The 14342-nt window shown below is 51.4% G+C and overlaps 1 long non-coding RNA gene across 1 annotated transcript; it reads right to left on the bottom strand.

Annotated features, from left to right (window-relative positions):
* Window positions 1–2241: 2241 nt before the first annotated feature.
* LOC137457550 (uncharacterized) lies at window positions 2242–11788 on the bottom strand. Its single transcript, XR_010991312.1, has 3 exons — window positions 11654–11788; window positions 5117–5298; window positions 2242–2516 (listed from the first exon to the last, which is right to left on the bottom strand). It is a non-coding gene; the product is annotated as an uncharacterized lncRNA (long non-coding RNA).
* Window positions 11789–14342: the final 2554 nt, after the last annotated feature.

The following is a 14342-nucleotide window of genomic DNA, read 5'->3' as shown; positions in this document are numbered from 1 at the left end:
GCCCTCTGATCATCCTCCTGGCCCTTCTCTGGACACCTTCCAGCACCTCCAGATCCCCCTTGTAATAGGGGCTCCAGAACTGGACACAGTACTCCAGGTGGGGTTTCCCCAGGGCTGAGTAGAGGGGGAGGATCACCTCCCTCGACCTGCTGGCCACACTTCTCCTGATGCAGCCCAGGATCTGATTGGCTTTGCGGGCTGCAAGTGCACATTGAGAGCTCATGTTGAGCTTTTTGTCCACCAGCACCCCCGAGTCTCTCTCCTCAGAGCTGCTTTCCAGCCAGTCCCTGCCCAGCCTGGATTTGTGCCTGGGATTGCCTCGACCCAGCTGCAGGACCCTGCACTTGGTCTTGCTGAACCTCATGAGGTTGGCTTGTGCCCACCTCTCCAGCCTGTCCAGGTCCCTCTGGATGGATCCCTTCCCTCCAGTGTGTCTGCTGCACCACACAGCTTGGTGTCATCAGCAAACCTGCTGAGGGTGCACTCAATGCCACTGTCCATGTCCCCCACAAAGATGTTGAACAAGCCTGGTCCCAGGACTGATCCCTGAGGGACTCTGCTTGTCCCTGGCCTCCACTGGGACATGGAGCCATGGACAGCCACTCTTTGGGTGCGGCCATCAAGCCAGTTCCTTATCCATCTAGTGGTCACCCCTCACACCCATGTGTCACCAGTTTGGAGACCAGGATGTGGTGCGGGACAGTGTCACTCCTCCTGGGGTGTTCACTCCTCCTGGAGAGGATCCCAGGCTTTAAGTGCCAAATGCCTGTTTAGTTGGGAGCAGAGAGCATGGGGGGAGGCAAGGGAGCAGGAGCACCCCTTCACACCTGAACCATTGCCTGAGGCTTGGAGTCAAGTACAATCCCAGTCAGAGCTGTGCAGGGGTAAAGCTCTGCCTGAAGTGGTCATTGCAGCAAGGCCTGCAGGGATAGCAGGAGGGGCAATGGCTCTGAGTTAGACATTCAGACTGGCTGTGAGGAACAAGTTCCTTACCAGTAGTGTGAGGGCACACCAGAACAGGCTGCCCAGGGAGGCAGCTGCAGCCCCAGCCCTAGATAGAGTCAACATGAGGCCACAGAAGGCTCTCAGGAGCCTGCTCCAAGGGAAGATGTCCCTGCTCACCACAGGGGGGTTGGCCTGGCCACCTTTGGAGGTCCCTTCCAACCCCAAGCACTCTGGCTCTATGAAGCTGAAGGACAGACAAGAAGCACAATGATGGATGGGGTGGGATGACTCTAGCAGACAGCCTTTAGACTGAATGTGGTAACCAACAGCCTTTGGGCACAGCACAGGAGGTGCCAGCAAATGCCTTCATGCTTAGCAGAGAGGTTTCTTGTAAACAAACCCTTGGGCTACAAAACAGGCAAAAAAAGAAGCCCCAGAAGCAGCTAAGCAGCTCAGTAAAAGCAGTCAGCCCTGAGCATGCAGTTTGTCTCCACTGGCTGGCAGGGAAGTGTCCAGGCCACTGCTTCTCCTTAAGGAAAGCCAACAGCCCAACCCAGATGGAAACCATCTGCACATGGGAATGGGAGGCCACAGGAAAGTTCCTTTGGGTGCCACAAGAGGAGGAGCTGCAAAGAGGGCAAGGAGTTCAGAAGGAGCCCTTGGTGTGTGCCCTGTGGGAATCAGACACTTCAGCTGGGGAATGACAGCAAAGCTGCAGACCAAGAAGCTTCACAGCAGCTCAGGTGGTGATTGATTCCTGCTCTCATTTGCTTCCTTCAGCACCTTGGCTTTTCTCTCTCTGCCATCCAAAACAACCCCAGTGTAGAATATCCCTCACAGCAGCAGGGGCTGCACAGCATCACTGCTGTGCCATTTCTGTCCTTGTGTTCCAGCTTTGCCAGTGTGGGAACCAGCAACTGGGAGAGCAAGGAACTGAGAATAAAATAGAATGAACCAGGCTGGAAAAGACCTTCGAGATCATCCAGTCCAACCTCTCACCCAGCACCATCTGAGCAACTCAACCATGGCACCAAGGGCCTCATCCAGGCTCTTCCTAAGCACCTCCAGTGGTGGTGACTCCACCACCTCCCCAGGCAGCCCATCCCAATGGGCAACAACTCTCTCTGTGTAGAACTTCTTCCTCACCTCCAGCCTAAACCTCCCCTGGCACAGCTTGAGACTGTGCCCTTTTGTTCTGGTGCTGGCTGCCTGGGAGAAGAGACCAACCCCCACCTGGCAACAACCTCCCTTCAGGGAGTTGTAGAGAGCAAGAAGGTCTCCCCTGAGTCTCCTCTCCTCCAGGCTAAGCAACCCCAGCTCCCTCAGCCTCTCCTCACAGGGCTTGAATCTGCATGCTACCAGAGCTCTTCTCACCTCTTCAAAGAGGCTGATGGGGTTTGACCTGAAGCAGTTATTTTATGTGCAAGGCAGATTCCCTCTGTCCCTCCTGCAAAGGCTGCTTAGAACAGAGCCCTTTCTTGAGTGGTCCCATCAAGGCCTTTATCCTGCTCTGGAGCTCCAAACCAGCGCTGAAGATGTTCTTCCAGAGGCTCTGCTCCTGGGAACTGGACCTGTCCAGAAGAGAGGAACTGGAGAGTAACATTTAAACTGTCCCAGCCAGCCAGGCCCCAAGAGCACAGCAACTGACTCTTGATTAGTGTTCTGAATGGTAAAGCTTCTCAGAGGCAAGCTGTGCTGAGGGGACCTCTACCACTCCCTTAGCCTCAGGAGAAACAGCAGGATGGGATATGCTCTCTGGAAGTCTGTCTTGAGAGCTGTTCCACTCAAATATGACTGCTCACAGTTCCTCCAGGTGACATGGAATGGGAACAGCAGCACTCATGTGACAGTGTCGGTGACTGAGACTTCCCAGCAGCCCCCAGGCCAGGCAAGAGAGCCTGAGCAAGGCTGAGGAAGTTAAACCCAGCCCTTACTGCAGCTGGAGCCAGGCAGCTTGGCACAGTCAACACCAACTGAAGGCTACCTCCTCAAAGAGGCTCAGAAAAGTTAACCAGGAGTTAGGTTTGAGTAGTTTTGCCAGAAGTCTGTGCTCAACCCAGCCACAGGTCAAGAGCCAAACACTTCAGAGCATCAGCTCTCTAGTAATGATCTTCTCCTGAGTGACTAACAGCAGCCAGGCAGCACTGACTGCTGCAGATGGAGGCAGCTCCAACACAAATGTCTGCAAGCATTCCCCAGACTCCTAGGGAAGCAGCTTGGAGCTCAGCACCATGAAAGCAGAAGTGAATAACTTCTGGGTGGAGACAAAAGCAGCTCCAGAAGTCTAAAATGACTTCCAAACCCCTACAAATAAATCACTTCTATGGCTACCCCAGAAAGAAACAGCAGCAGCAAAGGGTTTGACATCTTGCTCAGCAGCTTTGTGCTCACCAGGGCAGATCATCAGTTTGGTTCCTCAGCTGCAGATTCTCTCTTTGGAGCTCAGCTTGCTCAGATTTGAGAGCAAGCCTGTGTGTGCTCTGCACAGTGCCACTGCCACCACCACAGCTAGTGGCCATTGGGACTGCTGAGGGCTTTCTTTCTCCAGCAGCACCAGCAAACAGTTTGAGATCCAGGAGTGTGTTATCTGGGGAGTGCCCAAACCAAGGCAGTGAATATTTCAAGCACCACTCCAGCAGCTCTCTTACACTCAGACACTTCCCAGTGCTCAGTGCCAGGAAGAGAGGCAACTGGAGATTCCCCCTTGGCCCATTCAGAATGGAGAGAGTGCTAGGAGCATCAGGACTGCAATCAGAAGCATGTAAAGTCAAGCAAGGGCAGAAAGGCAGCGTGAGGTAGTGCAGCTTGTCTCAGCACAAGTGCAAACACAGCTGCAGAAACAGAACTACAGGCAGTGCTGTGATTCTATTGCAGTGTGTGCAGCAACCCTTGCAAACTCCAGCTCCAAGGCCCCCAGTCCCCACCTTGGGGTAAGAGGCTGCAAGTCCTTTAAAATGAAGGAATCCCTGCTGGTGATTTTGACTCTCCCAGCAGCATCTTGCTCTTGCTGTAGTCCTTCCAAGATCCTCTTGGAGCTTTCCCATCTGTGGCTTTTGCTGTGCTGCAACAGCTTTAGAATCAGCTGGGGCAGGGGGAGAATAAGTCCTCAGCTGAACAGTTAGTGCAGGGGCAAAAGCCTGAGTTGGACTTCTAACTGAGCTCCCAAACACAAAGCACCCCCAAGTTATACACATCAGCCTTGGGACAGTTGGAGTGCAGGTCCCAGGCAGAAACCCAGGAGCTGAACTCCAATTACACTGTGCCCCTCCTCTCCAAGAAAGGAAGTGCTTCCCCCTCCTCTGTTGGCAGAAGGGTTCCTGATGGCTGAGAACCTTTGGTGGGTGCATAGGGAAGGAGTTCAGGCCAGGAAGGAACCAGCTTGAGCTGTGTTAAGGTTCTTGGCTGCCTGGAATCGACGACAATCCTACGACACCTACAGCTGAATGCTCACCTGCTGGGGGGGAAGGGAAAGGAGAAGCTGGAACTGCAGCAGCTGAGAGCTGAAACGACTCCAACATTTAACTCACATCTTCTCAAGAGCATTCAATGTTCTCATTCTTGCCCTATCACAGTTTAGCAGCTGTGTGTCCAGAGCATCCATTTCTCCTCTGGACAACTCAGAGCCTTGATCTATTGCTGCCTGAGAACAAAAAGCATTGCTGGAAGGAAGGCAACGAGTTCAAGAGTCACTTCCTCGGTCTTCACAGGCAGCTCTGCAGAGCAAGGCTGGGAACAGGAAGCTGTTTTTCAGGAGGAATGGCCATGCTGCCAAGCACACTGTGCTGGGAGTTGTATCCTGGTGCTGCTGTATCACAGGCACTCATACCTGACCAAGGGTTATGGACTTGTTTATAGGCAAAGCTGTCTTTTGCACTAGTCTGCAAATGCATCACACAGCAAAACCAGCTCATGCTGCAGTCACCAAACTGACCTTGCTGTCTAGACAGTCTCAGGAATGCCTGGTGCACAAGTGCTCAGTATGGCTCCTGATCCCAGAACCCAGGGGCTCCACTTGGTATTGGAAGGCTACATTAGTCACATTGGAGACTGCAGATAAAGCAGGCAACAGAGCTTTACTCTAAGCATACCACACAGAACAGTCCATTTGCAGAGAGCTAGGTTCTCTCTGAAATCAGAGGAGAGTGAGGAGGAGTGAAGATCTTGCTCATACCTGAAGCCTCTGAGTCCCTGGTGGGGTAGTTCTGAGCTGCTTCTCTCTCTCATGCAGTCTGGCTGGCAGCTGGGTGAGCTCACTCACTGACACTCTTGTTTCATCCTCTCATCTTTCCTTTCAACATCTTTTGCTGCTTCATTTATTTCATTTTCCAGCTCCTGAATGTTGACTTCCACAGCCTGTTGAGATATACACCACCCAGTTGTAAGTAGCCCTGCTAAGGGACAACAGCACCAGCACACGGCCTCAGCCTTAGCAGCACAGAGCCACCTCGAGTCACACAACACAAGCCAAGGCTAGAGGCTCCACAGAAACTCTCACTGCCTGCCTTGCTCCTCTGTGCCACTTCTCAGTGCTTTGGTGATTCAAGGCTGAATGAAAGAGCGAAGGTAGCTGACACAAACAGCACAGGACAGAGAGTCCTCAGTTTCTAGGCTTAGAGACAATTCTGCTGCAGTTGGACAGTCAATACCATACAGGAAGGCTCAAGACTATCACACTTCAACCCAGTGCCTCGACCCCAAATGATCAGGTTTGCAGTGGCTCTCTGCCAGCTGTCTGTGTACAGGGACAGGCAATTAACACAATCCTGTTCCAGGCAAGAGCTGAACCTTTGCACCTCACCAATGAAAACTAAGCAGCCCCAAAGCTGCAGTACAACCTGGCCCAAGGCACTGGGGCAGAGATTTACAGTTGCCATCTCTATTCTGCCCCCACAAAGCATTCTCCTCTGCAAACCAGCACCACAGGAGTTCTCCCTAGACACAGATCTTGGTTGGGAAGCCTGCAGTTTGCTTCTGCTCAGGCAAGACTGGCAGAGCCACCAGGGGCCAGCTGAGCTTTGAGAGGCTTCAATTCCTGCAGCAACTTCTCAGTTCTCTCTTTTCCCTGTTTTGATTCACCATTGGCATTTTTACAACAGTTGGCAATCCTGGCACCCAGCTCTAGAGAAAGCTGAGAGAGGGAAAATAAGTAATAGAGAGAAGCTGTAAATGATTTTTGACTCAGCTAGCAATGAGGTCACTGAAGAAACAAGAAGTGTCTTGAACTGTCTCGTTTCAGAGCCTCGTTTCTGTGGCCCACCTGACCATCCCTGCTATCAGAAGTGGCATCCCTCCCAAGAGACAAGGTCAGTTTCCAAGGGAGGCAGGAAGGGGCACCCAAAGGTGCTACATGACAATTTAGCAGTGCTCCTGCATTAACTCACATCAACATGAGCCCTGCAGGAACAAAGGGCATTGGAGTCTCTGCTGAAAGGCCATACAATCATTAAGGGTGGAAAAGACTCTAAGATCAAGTCCAGCTGCCAAACCAACAGCACCATGCCCACTACACCATAGCCTTAAGTGCTCTGCCTACAAAGTTCTGAATGCCTCCAGGGATGCTAACTCCACCTCCCTGGGCAGCCTGTTCCAGGGCCTGGCTGCTCTTTCTGTAATGACATTTGTCCTGACCTCCAGCCTAAACCTCCCCTGGCACAGTCTGAGGCCATTGCCTCTTGTTCTATCACTACATATCAAAGAAGAAACCACCCCCCCCCCACACCCCCCTCACTACAACTTCCTTTCAGGCAGCTGTAGAGCAGGTCAGTAGGAAAGAGGAGAAGATTTTGCTGGAAGGTGTTCTTTGAGGCAAGGGAGCAAAGCCATTGGAGAGGAAACACACATCCAGGTGAGAGAAAGCTTCACTTGCCAGGCTATGCCAACAGAGCATCTGTGTGTGGTGAAAGCTTCTCTCCATAGCCTGTGCCTGCCAGGAGATTCCTCTAAGGTGCTGTCACCAGTGTGGAGTCCTGAGGAAGTCAAGAGTGGCAACAGACTCTGCAGGAAAAGGGCTTTAAACCAGGACCCAACTGAGTCACAGCACTGAAGGAGGAAGGCTGAGGAGCTTTTCATACTCCAGAGCAGTCCCAGGAGAAAGAATAATAGCATGAGCAGAGCAGGAACTGCCAGGATGCTCTTGTCCAGAAACACTGTTCCTAACAGCCCTGGAAGCAGAGGATTCCCTTCCATAGACTGTTGGGAAGATGCTGCACACATTTCAGACACATGAAACCTCACGAAGCACTTAACCCCTCACAGACCCTTCCTACCTTCCAGAGGGGGCAAGAAGGAAGCAGGAAAAAAACCCCAAAGTACAAACCCCCAAACCCAGAAGAGAAATGAAGGTTGAGCCACCTTGAGAGGAGCAAAAGCACAACAATGTAAACCACAACTGGATTGCAAGAGCAGCTGAAAGAGTTTCAGGGAAGGTGTCCTGAAGAGAGCAGACAGCCTTGGGACTGCAAACCTCAGCAGGGATTATCCTGCTGCCAAGGTCTCCCAGCAAAGCTACAGAGCAGCTTGGAGCCTATCTTCAAGTTCAGTCTGGGGAGGAATGCAAATCAAGCCAAAGCCTCACAGGGATGCTTAGAAAGTTTTGGGGTTCTTACAAAGCAGTTTCCAAGTTTGAACACAAAAGAAACCTTGAGAAAGATAACTTTCAAGTACTTGACCATCTTGCAGTCAGTGCAGTAGGAAATCACTAAGTGCTAATTAAGAATCTTTGCACAGCCCTGGATGTGTTTCATTTCCATTCAGGGCAGAGACATTTATAGGCCTCCAGAATACAATCCAAATGAAAACCTTAGCCTCACCTTTGATTTAGGAGCCCAGCACTTGATGCCTTGCAAAAGCCTTTCTTGAACTCTCCTTGAAGCTTCTCTGCATCACACTCAGCTCTTGAAACAGCTTCCCAGAGCTGCAGTGTTCCTCTCCTAGAGCTCTCTTGCTGATGAGGCTCTGCCCCCTACAGCAGGGATGGCTTTACAACAAGACTTAATAGGACTAAGACTTGAGCTCTGACTTGCCCCAGGAAGAAAACTCAAACCCTAAGTCAGGCACAAAAGCAGAGAATCTCTTCTGTGCCCAGAACATCTCTTCCATGATCAGATTTTCCTGATTAGATTGCCTGGGTGCATCAAGAGCCAGGGATCAGGCATGAAACTAAATGGTTGGCTCTCCACAAGCTTGCCAGCTGGGTTCCCAGGTTATCTGCTTGGTCCTTTGTTGCAAGCCCAGGATCAGGGAAGTGTTCCTAGCGCTCTGCCAGACAATGAGAGACACAATCAAGCAGTGAGCAGGCTGAGAAGGTACAGACTGGCTGACACTCAGCAACGGCCACTCCAGCATCCCAGCAAACTAGGTTATGGGTTCCAAAGTGACTGCCTAGGCACACTGCCTCCCATCTTTGATTCTTAGTTGAAAGCAGCAGGATTCACCAGGCTAGTGCTTCCCTCCACAGAGAAGCACAGACAGTAGGAACAGACAGCAGTGTGGCATCTTGTACAGGGGGACGTACAAGAGCCACGCTAAACCTGCACCAGGGAGCAGCAGACAAGATCTTACACAGCACAGGAGCCAGAAGGGGAGAGTGGCATTAAGAAGGGTCAGCTGAGGCTTCATTCCCTCACTAGCTCTGTTATAAATGCAGTAGTGGTTTGTGATTTGTGTTGCAGAATGCTGTATCCGCGGGAGAGTGGCAGTTGATTGGTTTGAGAACAGAGGGTAAGGGTCCAGATGGTTTTGGCTTCAGACAGCAACCTCATGCCAACTTGCTCAGCAGCCACAGAATGTTTCCCTCAGGTAGGTCCTGTGCTGCAGCTGTGCCTGTGTGAGAAGATGTGGTTCTGCAAAGGACACAGCAGAAAGACCTCCCCTGCGACCCCTATCACAAGGAAGACGTGCTCAAGGAGCCCGAGGAGTTGCCAGCACTCCTGATCCTATCCCTGCCTTCTCTTGAGGACAAGCATGCAGATGGAGAAGGTGTAGCTGGAGAAAGCAAAGTCAGGATTTGGGAAGTGCTGTGTGGCAGAGACTGGAGGTACCTGTGGGGGGAGGGCTCTGGGCCCAGGGCACCCTTTCTCCCCTGGCTTTTTCCTGCTGCTTGCTTGCTTCTGCTTATGAATAGAACAACTCCCAAGTCACTTAGAGATTCTCTTGTCTGACCCTTTTGTAACAGCTCTCTACTGCTGGTGTAAGGTAGGAGGACAGTGAAGGGAGAAAACTACATAACCCACTTCCACCACAAGGTCCTTCCTTACTTTTGATGGTAACTGAAGCCACACTTGGACTTTCCTAGCATGGATGAAATGATGCCCAAGTCTGCTGCAAAGCTACAGAGAGTGCAGCACAATGGCACACACTCTACAGTATTGCACACATGCATACACCCTGGTTCCTCTGGGCTTTCAGGAGACTTCTAGTCCTGACCTGTGAGAGTGTACTTAGAACCCCTGATTATCAAAGCCCTGGGGACTGACAGAAGCTGCCTGCTCTAGGGAAGGAAGCTAACTGATAGATTTGAAACCATTGATTTTGGATAGGGAGTAACAGGGAAGTCATTGTGCCCCTGTACTCTGCTTTGGTTAGGCCACACCTTGAGTCCTGTGTCCAGTTCTGGGCCCCTCAGTTTAAGAAGGACATTGAGACACTTGAAGGTGTCCAGAGAAGGGCAACAAGGCTGGGGAGAGGCCTTGAACACAAGCCCTGTGAGGAGAGGCTGAGGGAGCTGGGATTGTTTAGCCTGGAGAAGAGGAGGCTCAGGGGTGACCTCGTTGTCCTCTACAACTACCTGAGGGGTGGTTGTGGCCGGGAAGGGGTTGGCCTCTTCTCCCAGGCAACCAGCACCAGAACAAGGGGACACAGTCTCAAGCTGCGCCAGGGGAGGTTTAGACTTGAGGTGAGGAGGAAGTTCTTCACCGAGCGAGTCATTCGTCATTGGAACGGGTTGCCCAGGGAGGTGGTTGAGTCATTGACCCTGGAGGCGTTCAAGGGGAGATTGGACGTGGCACTTGGTGCCATGGTCTAGTCATGGGGTCTGTGTTGATAGGTTGGACTTGATGATCCTCGAGGTCCTTTCCAACCTAAGTTATACTGTGATACTTTGATACAGAGGGGAGGATCTGGGGAGGATTGTGTAGAAGCCAACATGATGAAGCACTTCCACATTACTACAGGTATTTAGATGGGGGTGACTGGACAGCAATGACATCAAGTGAACAGGCTCAGGGACTGAGGAGCTCAGTTGAACATTCTTGAAGCAAGATGTACAGCTGCTGAAGTGCAGAAGCAAACCAGCTGATCCCATTGTTTGCAGTCCCACCACCAGGTACAGTTTTACAGATGCCAGAACAGGAAGGTTTATACTCCTCAGTGTTGAAGGCTTTGCCTGCATCCTGAAAGTAAGCAGAGCAATAAGTTTACCTCAAGGCTGAAGGTTCTCTCTTTCAGGCTGTCATCAGTCACCTGCTCTGCATTACCCAGCCAGCTCACCTGATTGGACACATGATTCAGGTTCCTCTGCTTCAGTTGCTCAAGAGCACCTTCCAGCTTTGAATGTATTTCACACTGAAGTAGAAGCCTATAGATTGAAGCACTAATTGTAGAGGAGAAGTTACTAATCAGTTAGAAATACCAGACCAGACCAGACCAGGTTGGAAGAGACCTTCAAGATCATCGAGCCCAACCTACCATCCAACACCACCTAATCAACTAAACCATGGCACCAAGCACCCCAGCCAGTCTCCTCCTGAACACCTCCAGTGATGGTGACTCCACCACCTCCCCAGGCAGCACATCCCAATGGGCAATCACTCTCTCTGGGTAGAACTTCCTCCTAAACTCCAGCCTAAACCTCCCCTGGCACAGCCTGAGACTGTGTCCTCTTGTTCTGATGCTGGGTGCCTGGGAGAAGAGACCAACCTCTGCCTGGCTACAACCTCCCTTCAGGTAGTTGTAGAGAGCAAGAAGGTCACCCCTGAGCCTCCTCTTCTCCAGGCTAAGCAACCCCAGCTCCCTCAGCCTCTCCTCACAGGGCTGTGATCCAAACCCCTCACCAACTTTGTTGCCATTCTCTGGACACCTTCCAGCAAGTCAACCTCCTTCCTAAACTGAGGGGCCCAGAACTGGACACAGGACTCAAGGTGTGGCCTAACCAGTGCAGAGTACAGGGGCAGAATGACCTCCCTGCTCCTGCTGGCCACACTCTTCCTGATGCAGGCCAGGATGCCATTGGCCCTCTTGGCTGCCTGGGCACACTGCAGGCTCATGTTCAGCCTACCATCGACCAGTACCCCCAGGTCCCTCTCTGCCTGGCTGTTCTCAGCCACTCTGTCCCCAGCCTGTAGCTCTGCCTGGGGTTGTTGTGGCCAATGTGCAGAACCCAGCACTTGGATGTGTTCAATCTCCTGCTCTTGGCCTCTGCCCATCTGTCCAGCCTGGCCAGGTCCCTCTGCAGAGCCTCTCTACCCTCAAGCAGGTCAACTCCTGCCCCCAGCTTGGTGTCATCTGCAAATTTACTGATTATGGACTCAATGCCCTCATCCAGACCATCAATAAAGATGCTAAAGAGCACAGGGCCCAGCACTGATCCCTGGGGCACACCACTGGTGCCTGGCTGCCAGCTGGATGTGGCACCATTCACCACCACTCTCTGGGCTCAGCAGTGTGCTCCCACCAGTCAAGTAAAAAGAACCAAGGAAAACCTTAGATTTACCTCTCTCTGCTGCATCTCAACAGTATTTGGGAGAGACTGAAGTTGTGATAGCTCATGCACTTGGCTTTGCAGAAGTGCATTTTCCTTCAGTGCTTTTTCTAGTGCTCCTTTTAAGTCAGCTGCCTTTTTTCCCAGCTCAGCAAGAGAGAGCAGGTCTGGAGATTTAAGTCAGAGCATGAGAGAGTAAAAAGGGTTTTTGTGAATGAAGCAGAGGATTTCTGGTGCTTTCTGGATCCCAGATCACTGTGACACTAGGAAATTCCATTTTATAATGGCCAGCAACTAAAAACCAAACCTACTGGTCTGAATCCAGTTTGTTTCACGTGCTCCCCAACAGCCTTCCTTAACTTGACTTTCACATCAGGACACTCAAAACACTCCCCAGACTGCAGCTCTCCCAATAGCTCAAGAAAAAGCTGCAGCAGTTACTGTGTGCCAGCAGCAGCAGCAACTCCATTATTTTTCATACTGGCAGAAGCTCCAAGCAGTGAAGAGAACAAGAGCTAAACTATTCCATTCCCCCAGCAGGGAGGAGAAGGCAAAGCAAAGCAGTGCCTGAAACAGCACCATTGGGAACTCTGCCCTCCATCCGTGAAGTCAGCCCTGCGCTGTCTTGAGGTAGAGCCTGCAGCTCTCTCTGCAAGCCAGCTTGCATTCTTCTGTAGCTGGCTTCTCCTGCTTCTGTTTGGCTTTGACAGAACTGCACATCCTTTTGCATTGGATTGCAGTCATTTGAGAGTTCATCCTTCAGGAGAACAAAACAACCTCCAATGCACACCACACAAAAGCAGGTAAGTACTGCACCTGCTGCATTTCCTCTTGGCACTCTGAACTTCAGCTTCCATAAACATGGCAGAACAAGCCACAGTTGAAAACTGCACTGCTGGCAGAGCCCTGGAACAAAACATAGCTCACAGGTGAGGGCTACAACTACTTCTGTGCTGTCTTGACCTCTTCAACGCTCAGAGTGAGCTCTGTCCCACCGCCAAGTTCCCAACTCCCGTGGAACTACGTTTGGAATCTGATGTCCTAGGAACTCCCAGAAGACTGTTGTTGCAGTTTGAGCTGGGTACCCCCCTGCAATGTTTACTTCCTGTGTCCAGAAGTCCAGCCCAGAGGGGTGGACACAGGAAATTATGTAGTATTTCATACCACAATCCTTTGCACCACTATAAGATCCAGTGCGGAGTCTAGCACGCTCTCTTCTCTTCCTCCTCCATCAGCCGATAACTGGGGGAGAGCCTCCTGGCTTTGGGCCTGGCTAGGCCCAAGGCCACGGGGGGATGGGCAGTCTCAGATCTGGCCAGCTGAGACTAGCCTAGCAGTGGGAGGGGGAAAAAGGAGCCCTGGGGGTCTTGGGTGTACCCTCAGGTGGGGATGGGATCTCTCTGGGTCTGTTTTGGGATCTTTCTTTGTCACTGTGCTTTTGGCTTTCTGTAAAAGTTCACTGCTTTCTATTTAAACTTTCCATCACTTTTGCAATCCATTTGTCTGAGTGTTTATTGTTGCCAGGGGTGGGGAAGGGGGCTGCCTCAACCCAGCACAACTGTTCATGTGCTCTCTCTGCACTGGCAAACCTATAACTAACCACCCACTCCTGTGAGAGAAGCCTCTCTCCTGTTTATGTTTCTCTTCAAGACTTATTGCTTTCTATTAATTCCATGACAAAATCCTTACTTGGAGCAGGAGTCATTAGCTCTCCCCAAATGCTCTACCACAGCTTGCCTTTATCAATGGCCTTCCTCACTACTCTGGCCCTGGAAAGCATTCTATTCAGCTGTATAGGCACTTGGACAAGCACTTACCATTCCCTCCTTCAGCTCCAGATTGTCACTTCTGAGAAAAGCAGCTTCTTTTTGGGCATCCAAGGCTATGGCTTTGCTGTCTGAGAGGGATTTATTCAGCTGCTGAACTTCTTCAAGTAGCTTATCAGAACTTCCCTGAGGGAAAACACTCCCAATAAAACTCCAAGGAACATACCCAAAACAGCCATAATAAAGCCAATGTCTTTATACTGATATGAGTACAACACAAACACAAGGCTGGGAAGTTCACTCCAGAAAGAGCAGCAGCAGGCTTGTGCAAGCCATCAGATAAAAAGTCTCTCCAGAGCTTTGCTTTCCTAGAGAGCTGCTGTGTGATCATAGAATAATTGACACTGAGGGTTATCACAGTATCATTCAGGGTTGGAAGGGACCACAAGGATCATCTAGTTCCAACCCCCCTGCCATGGGCAGGGATACCCCACACTAGATCAGGCTGGACAGAGCCTCATCCAGCCTGGTCTTCAACACCTCCAGGGATGGGGCCTCGACCACCTCCCTGCACAACCCATTCCAGGGTTTCACCACTCTCCTGGGGAAGAACTTCCTCCTCACATCCAGCCTGAATCTCCCCACCTCCAGCTTCATTCCATTCCCCCTAGTCCTGTCACTACCTGAGATCCTGAGAAGTCCTTCCCCAGCCTTCCTGTAGCCCCCTTCAGATACTGGAAGGCCACAATTAGGTCACCTCGGAGCCTTCTCTTCTGCAGACTGAACAGCCCCAACTCCTTCAGTCTGTCCTCATAGGAGAGGTGCTCCAGCCCTCTGATCATCCTTGTGGCCCTTCTCTGGACACCTTCCAGCACCTCCACATCCCTCTTGTAATAGGGACTCCAGAACTGGACACAGTACTCCAGGTGGGGTCT

This window comes from Melanerpes formicivorus, unplaced genomic scaffold (assembly GCF_026170545.1).
Source record: "Melanerpes formicivorus ecotype bairdi unplaced genomic scaffold, bMelFor1.0.p_v2 SCAF_182, whole genome shotgun sequence".
In the NCBI taxonomy this organism is placed as follows: domain Eukaryota; kingdom Metazoa; phylum Chordata; class Aves; order Piciformes; family Picidae; genus Melanerpes; species Melanerpes formicivorus.
This window is presented reverse-complemented; position numbering and strand designations above follow the sequence as displayed.